This window comes from Lissotriton helveticus, chromosome 1_1 (genome assembly GCF_964261635.1).
Source record: "Lissotriton helveticus chromosome 1_1, aLisHel1.1, whole genome shotgun sequence".
Taxonomy (NCBI): domain Eukaryota; kingdom Metazoa; phylum Chordata; class Amphibia; order Caudata; family Salamandridae; genus Lissotriton; species Lissotriton helveticus.
Genome location: NC_136057.1, coordinates 138,664,190 through 138,674,097, shown reverse-complemented (window position 1 = coordinate 138,674,097; position 9,908 = coordinate 138,664,190).

The window sequence follows — 9,908 nt, the reverse complement described above, 5'->3', positions numbered from 1 at the left end:
CACAACACAGAACAGCAGGGGTCAAGTAATACGGAAACACAGGCAGAGGGACGACGTAGATCCATACATTACGTACACACAAACTCAGGCGGGGGAGACAGTACATGTATTATTTACAAAAATCCGAGACAAAACATAGAACAGTTATTGGCCAAAATGATCTCTTCCTGTATGCTGCGCATCCTTAGCATCCTAAGCTCTTTTTACCTTTTTCTTCTCTTTTATCGTCGGCTGCCTTCACTGGTGGCTTTGGTTGCACACACTTACGCCTTTGGCAATTGGTCAAGAACTAACCTGGTCGGGCTAATGCTCAATGGGGCAGCTTTGAGTTTCATGTCTATGAGGGTGCGAAAAGGAGGTAGTAGATCTTAAACACTGGCAACATCCTAGTCCTCCAAGCGGAGGGTACTTGGGTAAACCTCACCTCGGACTATTCCTTAAACTTTCCCTATTTAGTTAAACGTAGGAATTTATTCATTAGTGCACGTCATTCCTGGTTGCATTATTCGGGGTGCCAAGCGAAGTCATATTTTGTAGTTTCCGCTTCAGGCTGTCCTCCCAAGCGCTAAGTTCAGGGAGAGAAACAGTCATTGTTCGCTCGTCGTGTGTAGGTACCATAATCGAACCCCTTTTTCCCATCTCTTTGTCCGCTAGATCACCATTTTCTTTTTCGTACTTTAATTGACGTTCCGATGTGACCTGCAGAACATCAGCGCGCATAAACTCGAAAAGGCTTTTACTTACTACATACTCGGGCTATCTCCACTGGACGCAGTCCCTGCCAACTCGGCGTTTAAGCCCAGGTGGACCATTTAGTGTGGGAGAGATGATTATCGGAAGCCTGTGGATAGCATAGGTCGCCCAAGTGTGGTATTACGGATCGTGCGCAAGGGGGTCAGAACAAAGGGCAGTCGGTGCAACGTGGGGGGGGCGAGCTCGTGCTCTCCTTTGAGGAAAAGTGATAACCTACAGTGGTACGGGGTCGTTTGTCGTTTGTACCAGGGGGGTCAGGTGGCACTCCTTCGGGGCGACTTAGGGGCATTTTTAAAACAACTTTCCTGATACAGGTAGCATATAAAGTATAGGCTAAATACCAGGATCTTTAGCGGTTGCTTTAGGCTGTACAAAAATGCAAAACACATACAACAAAAACCTGGACCGTTCATATTTGCAATATTTCTGCGTACTATACTTTTGAACCCTTAACTAGTCGAGCTGAGCCATTTCACCTGTAATCTAGTTATATCGGAAATAGTGGTCATTTATTCGAAACTTACCAATTTACGCGTGACAACTACGTTTGCTTTTTCCAAAAATCTTTAATACAAATGTCGGTGCATAAATACGGGCCTACAACCCCGTGGGCCGGCCACGGAGCAGGCTGGAACTGTACATGTGGGGACACTTATTAGTGGAAAACCTAATGGAGTCGGTGGTCGTTGATTTCATAATAAAAAGTGCGACAGGTGCAATAAAATCATATCGAAACTTCAGTGTGAGCGAGTATCATAAGTGTTGAAATTCGAACTTTCAATAATCATGATGCGCCAAAACTTAACAACAATTCATTGTCCGAATGTTCAATCAGTACCCATCTCACTTCAATTCATTGTCCGAACACATAATCAGTACCCATCCCATATCAATTCATTGTGTTTAAAAACTGCATACATATTTCATGACACCAAGGCTGAGCAATCGGGGTACAACAAGGAGTTGAAAGTTTCATTTGTACCAGCGCCATTTTGGGAGCAGCCAGGCAGATCTAGGCATAGTCAAAATCTCCACCAACTCGTGGTTGGCCTAGAGGCTCTTTCGGCAGTCCAAAAGTTCCGTTAAAGGGCAACAGAAAGGATCGGCGGTATGAACCATCAGTCAAAAAGGGGGAGGGAGGCAACAATTTTTTCTACCGGGTCATACTGGGTTTTCACCGGAACTGATCCGAACTGTAGTCTGCAGGATTTTAGTCATTCAAACTGAGGCTGGCGTCAGCATGGGAGCGCCGACGTCTCGCGGCTACATTTTCATCGTTCCGCGGGTAATCATGGCAGTCATTCCCCATCGGGGGTGTCTGCGGGGGTCGGGGGCCCCCGTGGCTTTTATAGAGTCTTCAAAGTCGAGGAGAACACTTCTGATTGTGGGACTCATTTCTTAATCAACAAGCAACCGGGCCATCTCTTCACGCCGGGCCCGCTCCTGCAGGGTCGACCGCCATTTTACAAGTGGCCGAACCCTCGTCGGGTGAGTGGAGCGTTGGGGGTGCCACTGGGGGCCTCCACCTGGGGAGGTGGGAGAGGCTCTTTCGCGCCGCCTCTCCCTCCCAGCGCACCCCACGCCGTTTTTCTCGGCGCTAATATCCATGATGGCCGGACCAGGCGATGAGAGGGGGGGGGGGTCGGAGGCATAGGCAAGACATCCCCCCCCCCGGTGGCCTGCAAGGCGCCGCTTCAGGGCCGAACAGGGAGCTTCTACCAAGCCGTGGCTGGACCAGGAGATGCGAGGGGGGGGGGTCGGTGGCATGAGCAAGACATCCCCCCGTGTTGTCGCAGCCATTATTGAAGAAAGAAGAGGGGACGCCCGGATCCCGTCGGCCTCGGCTCCTCTTCTGGCCCACCTTATGCGACGACCTCCGGCCGACGGCTGGCAGCAGGACCCGCCCTACACGTGCCGAAGATCTCGTCTTCCGGATGGGCGTAGCCGCGAACCTGTAGCACTTCGGGAGTTTCCAGAAAGGGGGTAGGTATCTGCTGATTTGTATCTATCTCATGTTACCGTTATTGGGGCGTGGCAGGCGGTGGGACAGACATGTTTGGAGCAGTGAGGGGTGGCGAAGCCTAGTTGCCTCGTGGCCGTTGCGATGTCAAGCTTGGCTTCTTTCACCATTTTCATGTTTCCTATTACGGGCTTATTTCTAACATTTCTTATTTCTAGCGAAATCATGTGTTTTATCGTGAGCTATTTCTAACGTTTTCCTATTTGTAGTGAAATCAAAAAAACTCATCAGTGGCCTACTGATTTTGCTTTCTTATTTCTTTCTTCCCTTTTTTTCCAGCGTGTTTCATGCTAAAGTTTCTGTTAACAGGATACGGTGATTACTTCGTTATTGTTGCATATGTCCTTTTAAATGGTCCGGGTGGAACTAGTTTACCAATCAGTGGGGAGTAGATAGGCCCGAGAGATTACAACGGGGGACAAAGGTCCGCATTACCTACCCTTCACTACTTGTAAAGATTAGACAGAATATTTCTTTTCTACGTTATTTGCAAACAGAGAATACCTCAAAAGAACTATTCCTTGAACAAGAAATGTCCAGACAATCAATCAATCAGTGGGGAGAAAAACAGGCATGACGGATTACAACGGGGACAAAAATCTGCATTACCTATCCTTCACTATCTGCAAAGGGTGCAGAATATTTCTATTCTTTCCTGTTTGTAGACAGGGAATATCTCAAAGAGCAATAATCGATAAAAATAGATAACAAACAATCAGTGGGGAGAAAGATAGGCATGACGGATTACAATGGGGGACAAACGTCTGCATTACCTATCCTTCACTATTTGCAAAGAGAGAGGAACGTTCCTATTCATCGCTGTTTGCAAATAGAGAATGTCTCAAAGAGAACCAATACTTCAAGTACAATCAATCAATCAATCAGATGGATAAAGCCATCCTACCAATCGGACGTAAAGACGTCCTACTTAACCTTACCCGGACCGGACCGTGTGGGCAATTCTTCGCCTTCCCTTTTCCAGCGCCCAATCGTTCTCTTTCTCCATGTTTTTACCGCAGCATTCCTGTGGGATTCCAGTCAGGACAGTAGGTCACTTGAGAGAGGTCCGTTCGGAATCGGTGAAGTTCATTCAATCGGCAGCCGGACGAGGGCCCTCTCAAGGCAGGTATACTCCAATCATTTAGATGTTCACCCCATCGTCTGGACCTCTCTTACCGGACCTTATGTCGCTGATGGGCCCCGCGTTGGGACGCCAATTGTGGAAAAGTCAGCCCATATCGAACCTGATGCCCAGGCTGCTGGCGCAGGACGCCTCTTAGTTCCCATCTTGAACAATTACCAAATAAAGAGACGGGCGCTGGAAGCAGGAAAACAAGAACAGAGTTTTATTTCTCATGCGGAGAGCCTGTCATTTCGGACACTCGCATAGTGTCTTCAGATGGTGCTCTCTCTTGGTGCCCTCCACCACCACACCCACACCCCAGTTTCTCTGAGGCTTCGTCTTTTATACACATGTTTATGATGCACAAACATTCTTTATTACAATAAAGACGCTTTGAAGTAGGAAAAGGCATGCTTGGAATCCCAGCTTCAGGCCTATTCCCATACCAGTCGCTCGGATGTCATCCTCCCCTCCTGAATGTAACAAGAGATTGTGATCTCTCAGCCGGACATTCCTACAGGACACGAGGGCAGGAGGGGATGATCAGATCAAAGGTTGGGCAGGCGATAAGATCGGGGACTTCGGCTGGTGTATCACGGTTTTGTTATGCCGGGCAGGAAAGGGGGGGGAGGTGTACATCCACGAGGCTAGGTCTTAGGACTTGGGACCGGGTCGAAAGGCCAAGTGCAGCTGGGGGGGGGGGGCTCAGCAGCTGAGGGGAAGGGTGTTCTTGGGAGGAAATGGGGGTGTGGGTCAAGCAGGAGTGTTACTTCTAGAGCAGGGTCACGCAGAGGGAGAGGGTTTTATGGCCGATGCATGAGCAGTGCGCGCGGGGAGGGGTGCCGGGAACAAACGGGCAGAGAGGCCATGGTGCCTAAAATGGCTGTCGTGTAAGTGTGTGCATGGGTCTATGGTGGCAGGATAACACAGTCAGTGTTTAGCGATATCCGTTCTGCTTACAACAAGGGGTACTGTGAACACAAATGAACGCCGCTTATGTGCATATACATTGCCATTTTCAACACTAATGGATTGAGTATATTATGCATTAATCAGTTTCATGGTACAGATAGATACATACAGACCGTATGTAATTTTGGAAAATGACAATCTTGAGTGCATCATTTCTACTTTGTATATTATCTTACATATTTGATGTTCACACATGGCAGAAAAGAGCTAATGCTACGTTTAAGGATTTTCACGAGGATGCCCAGTGGGGCAGGATCAGAAAATTGTAGATATAATGAGACACAATAGACAGATGGAGTGTAAAATCAAATTGCTTTATTGGATTCAATGATATGATGCAATAACTGCTTTCATTTTTATTTAGATTTTTGATTTCCAATTGATCAACTGCTTTATATATAGTTTATATGTCTGATTGACATGTATCTTTATAAGGTGCTGTATTTGCATGCTTTTGCAATGTATCTACATATAAATATATATACACACACAGACACAAACACAAAAGAAGGACAGTATGCATTGAAACAATAATTTATTGTTAAATGATAAAAAGGCAATGTAGCACTGTTTGGTTGTCCTATGTTTATTTTGATGAATCATTATGGGGAGGAGACAAATGTATGGACACGCAAAGTAATGGCACCCAACATCGTGATCAAGGCTGCAGAGTGCAGCCGAAACGCATTGATGTTATCTCTTCCTCCAATGAAATAAGCACTTATGTGCAGCCACTGGAGTGCCGGTCTCATATTTACTACAACGAGATGTGGTGAAATGTGAACGCGCCGGAGAATGCATTACAATCGAGCTCCATCGACGATCTGGTGCATGCCGACAATAGCCAATGGGCCACTAGGGAAGCTACCTATGCATTAAGTGATAGATTCATTTTATTTATATGAAGGACTTAATGTGGCTATGATAAGTTTGGAAATTACCAATTGTGGATATATTCGGGACTGCAAGGTAATGTGTGATTTGATGTATGACAATTAGTACTTGAAGTGAGGAATGGTGATGGCGGATATGTACATATATAGGTACAATGAATTATTGAATTTGGATGTATTTCCAGTGTGCATCACTAAACGATACTTATTGGAATATGCTGTATGTCACATCAGTGGTACACTATTGTTAGCCCACACAGAGCATTATAGGGTGGTCCCATTGGAATGATTGTCTTGGGGTAGAATTACCTATAAGGGGCACACTAAGGGTTTTTCCCCCTCCCTTTTCTTTTTGCGCAACCAATGAAATGTATGTTTTTTAATGACGTTGCCCAATGATGCCCGCCATTATTCAGAAAGGCGGTTGCCAAAACGGATCTGCGTGAACTTTATAACCCAATAAATTTAGGATAATCCTCTCCCGCGATGTACTGGTTATTGGTAAAGGAGCGTGCACATTTACCACAATTTCACCCTTGCGTCATGTCATGGAGCATCCACCCAAAAGTGCAGGGAAAAGGGTGATAACTTGGAGTGTTATATATATATAAATATATTGCCACAACATCTTCCTTGCAGAAAGAGATCAGACGCACAACAACAACGGAGCTTGCATCCTTTAATAATTAAAACAAACGGCAGTCCTGACATGTTTCGTTCTGACTAGAACTTTTTCAAATTTGCGCCGTAACTTCTGTGTAGATAATAGTGAAACCACAGGAAATGCACTCTGTTTAAAAGTTCGCCCCCCGGTGGAACGCCTCCAGTGGCTTGCAGTGCCTTATGGTGCTCGTGGTTCGCTATTCTTTCTTTATTTTCAACCCTCCATTGAAAAAGTTCTTCTACCTCAGTTCCTTTCTGGAAAGTTTCCAGGTCATCCATCAAGTGGGGGCTGAGAAAATGGGAGGGGGGGAGGTTTCTGAAACATATTTTTCCCATTCATTTTCCCATAGCAAAATTAAACACAGCTACAACCACAACGACTGAGTGGAATTACACCAAAGTTGGCAGAAAGCAAGATCTTGGTCAAGAAAGTGTGCTTTTTGTAATTTGGTGTGAATCCATTCAGTAGTATTGTGAAATGTCGGTCTGTCTTGCTGTTGACAATGTATATATTTGTAAATCAGGCTTGATGCAGTTATGGGTTGGATAAGCTAGCCCATTCTTACTTATGTATAATATGTTCTATATGTGTTGTAAGTTTGTGTGTTTTTTATATCTAATTTTATATGTATATCTATTTGTTTGTTTGTATTTAACAGCCCTGAAGAAGTCCTGTACCAGGACGAAACACGTCGGCTGTACTGTGTGTAGAGTCATATAAGTTTGAGAAAAAAACTGAAGAACATCTTGACTGAATAAGGACTTTATAATTGTTCTTCTTGTTGACAACTTTGATGTGTGGTGCACCTGTGCTTGTGTTTTACATTGAGACAAAGGCGGAGAACTCCAGCTGTACTTCTGTAACTGTTCTCTTAAATAAGTACCTATGTTTTGTAGATAAACAACTCAGAGCAGACACATTCAGAATATACCTGCTTATGCACCAAAGGGTTAATTCAGACGCGCCACGGTTGCCTAGCCCATCACAGGTTTCGGGTATTCTGTATGAGTAAATTACTAAGTCAGGATCCTTTGAAGGGACATGAGGGGCGATATGGCTGAGGGAGTGAAATGTTCATTGCTAATATGCTTGTGATTGTTTTTGTGACATGCACCCAAGGTCAGCTAACCCAGCCAGTAGTTCTGAGACGCCTAACGCCTCCTTTTAGCTGAAGATCCTCTGCTGCCCAGTAGCTGCTAGTTACCTAACCCCTGTTTCCTCACCTGTCTGCTCTGAAGAGGGTATGGACACTCAGTACATCTCAGGCACCCAACACCCTCCCTGCTCCTGAGAGACCAGGGGGGCGAAGGATCCCAACCAGTGGGCATGGCTCCTACCTAGGGATACTATCTAAGGCCCCTTTCAAATCTGTGCTCGCGCAGGGGTTCACTGTGCCCTGTGGTCGTACTTGCACAGTGTCCACTCACTGCTCAATGAGTAGACACCATCCTGGACCTCTTTGGTGGTTCTTCCACATTGAAGTGCTGGGGGCACTTTACCCAGGGATTGATTGTCAATAGCCCAGGGCGTGCCTCGTCCCCTGAAACATTTTAAAGCATGGACAGAGGGGGCCCTGGCCTAGGGCCCCAGCCTTTCAGTGGGCCCCTTGACAGAGCCTGCTCTGTTCTGCAGTCTCGCAATGAATAATTCCTAAACAGATTGTTTTAAATGCTGTTTTCCTTTCATTTATTTTGAATGTGGGTGCTGTGTGAGAGTCTATTATAGACATTTTGCATAGAAATGTTGTTTTCATGTTTCATTCAACATCTATAAACAGTTTCTTTTTCATCAAAACAGGACCTCACACATGAGAAATAGGAGGGTGACACAGAGGTTATTTGCAGTAATATTAGTGAGCTGCTGCTGTGTTACAATATTGAAAACAAACGCCACTATCCTTGAACATTAGATGTAAACATGTTTAGAACTTGGACAAGTGTGCCCGTGCACTGTCAGTGACCCGGCCATAGAGAGCACGAACGACTTCAAATTGGATCAAAAATTCAAAGCTCTTCCGAGCAGGGGTCTTCAGAATATGTTTGTCCCAGGGCCCCCAAATCCTTAAGATGTCCTTGTCCTCCCGTTCCCTGGGGCTGCCGGCCACAGAAGTGGAGTTCCACAAATTTGTATATCCTATGTGTGAAGTGGGCCTTGTGAACCCCAATGCCTGATCACTCAGTAACCCAGGGGTGTCCAGTGTCAGACCAGGAGGGCTTGATCGATTCTATACTTTTAGCAAGACTACGGATAATGAATTCCATTGAAAGGCATTGTGGGTAAAAGTGATAGCCTGAAAATCAGCCCTCATTACTGTGAGTGCACTACTGGTTTGACATCCCTGAACTTTCCAAACACATGTAAACAGAAGGATACTTTTAAAAGGAATACCTCTTATCCAGTCAGCCAGAGCCCATTCCCTCTGCCTACTGGCACTCGGACTCACTCCGGTTTACGTCTGCTTTTCCGGCTCAGTTTCTCGGCAGAATAACCTTCCTGCTGTCCTCATGCCGGGTTTTCTAGAACACTGCCTTGTTTTGCGCCAGCGCGAGCTGAGCACCAGACAAACTTTACCCTGGCTCAGAACTGGTGAGTCCACACAACAGGCTCCCTTTGCATGTGGGTGCAGCTGCAGCACGACACTGGGCCCTGGATGGGGCTCCAGGAAACAACTTCCGTTTGCTTTTGAAGGACCATGAAGGTCTCAACAAGTTTTTGAGTTGGTGGAGGACAAAGGCAGTCGTGACAAGCCAGACCATAGCCTCGGGCAGTTTAGTAAATAAATATGTGAGAGCACATGGATGAAAGATAACTTAAAACAAAATAAATGTAGGTAGTTATACCTAGCATTGGTTCTGCAGTTCCTAAACCAGGTAAACTCCAGTGATAGCAAAGCTGAAGAGGACATTAGTTGTACCACATAATTTGTGGCTTGCCTCCCAGCTGCCTGGGAAAATGCGATATACTTACACTACACACTGCACGCCTCCTGATGAGACTACAGACAATACAAAATGCAGCGGCAAGACTCATCCTTGACTTTCACAGACAGACTCACATCACCGAGCACATCAAGAAGCTGCACTGGCTCCAGATCCAGAAACGATGCCAGCTCAAGATGCTGACCCACACATACAAAGCCCTTCACAACGAAGGACCAGCAATCATCCACAAACAAAGGACCTTCCACCAACCGACCAGACACCTGCGATCCGCCTCCCTCTTCCTCGCAGATGCCCTCCGGATCTGTCGAGCCAACAGCGGAGGGCGCTCCTTCTCTCACCTGGCGCCAAAGCCAGGAACAACGTTCCTGTACACCTCAGGAATGCTGCATCGCTCCGAAAAAGAACTCCAGACATGTTTGTCCTAATGAGCAAATCAGCATGAAGGAGCCACAACTCCAGCGCCTTGAGAGCCTCTCTGGTGATTTGCAGCACTTTATAAATCCTGATTGACTGATTGATGTTTTGACATACGGGCGGCCAT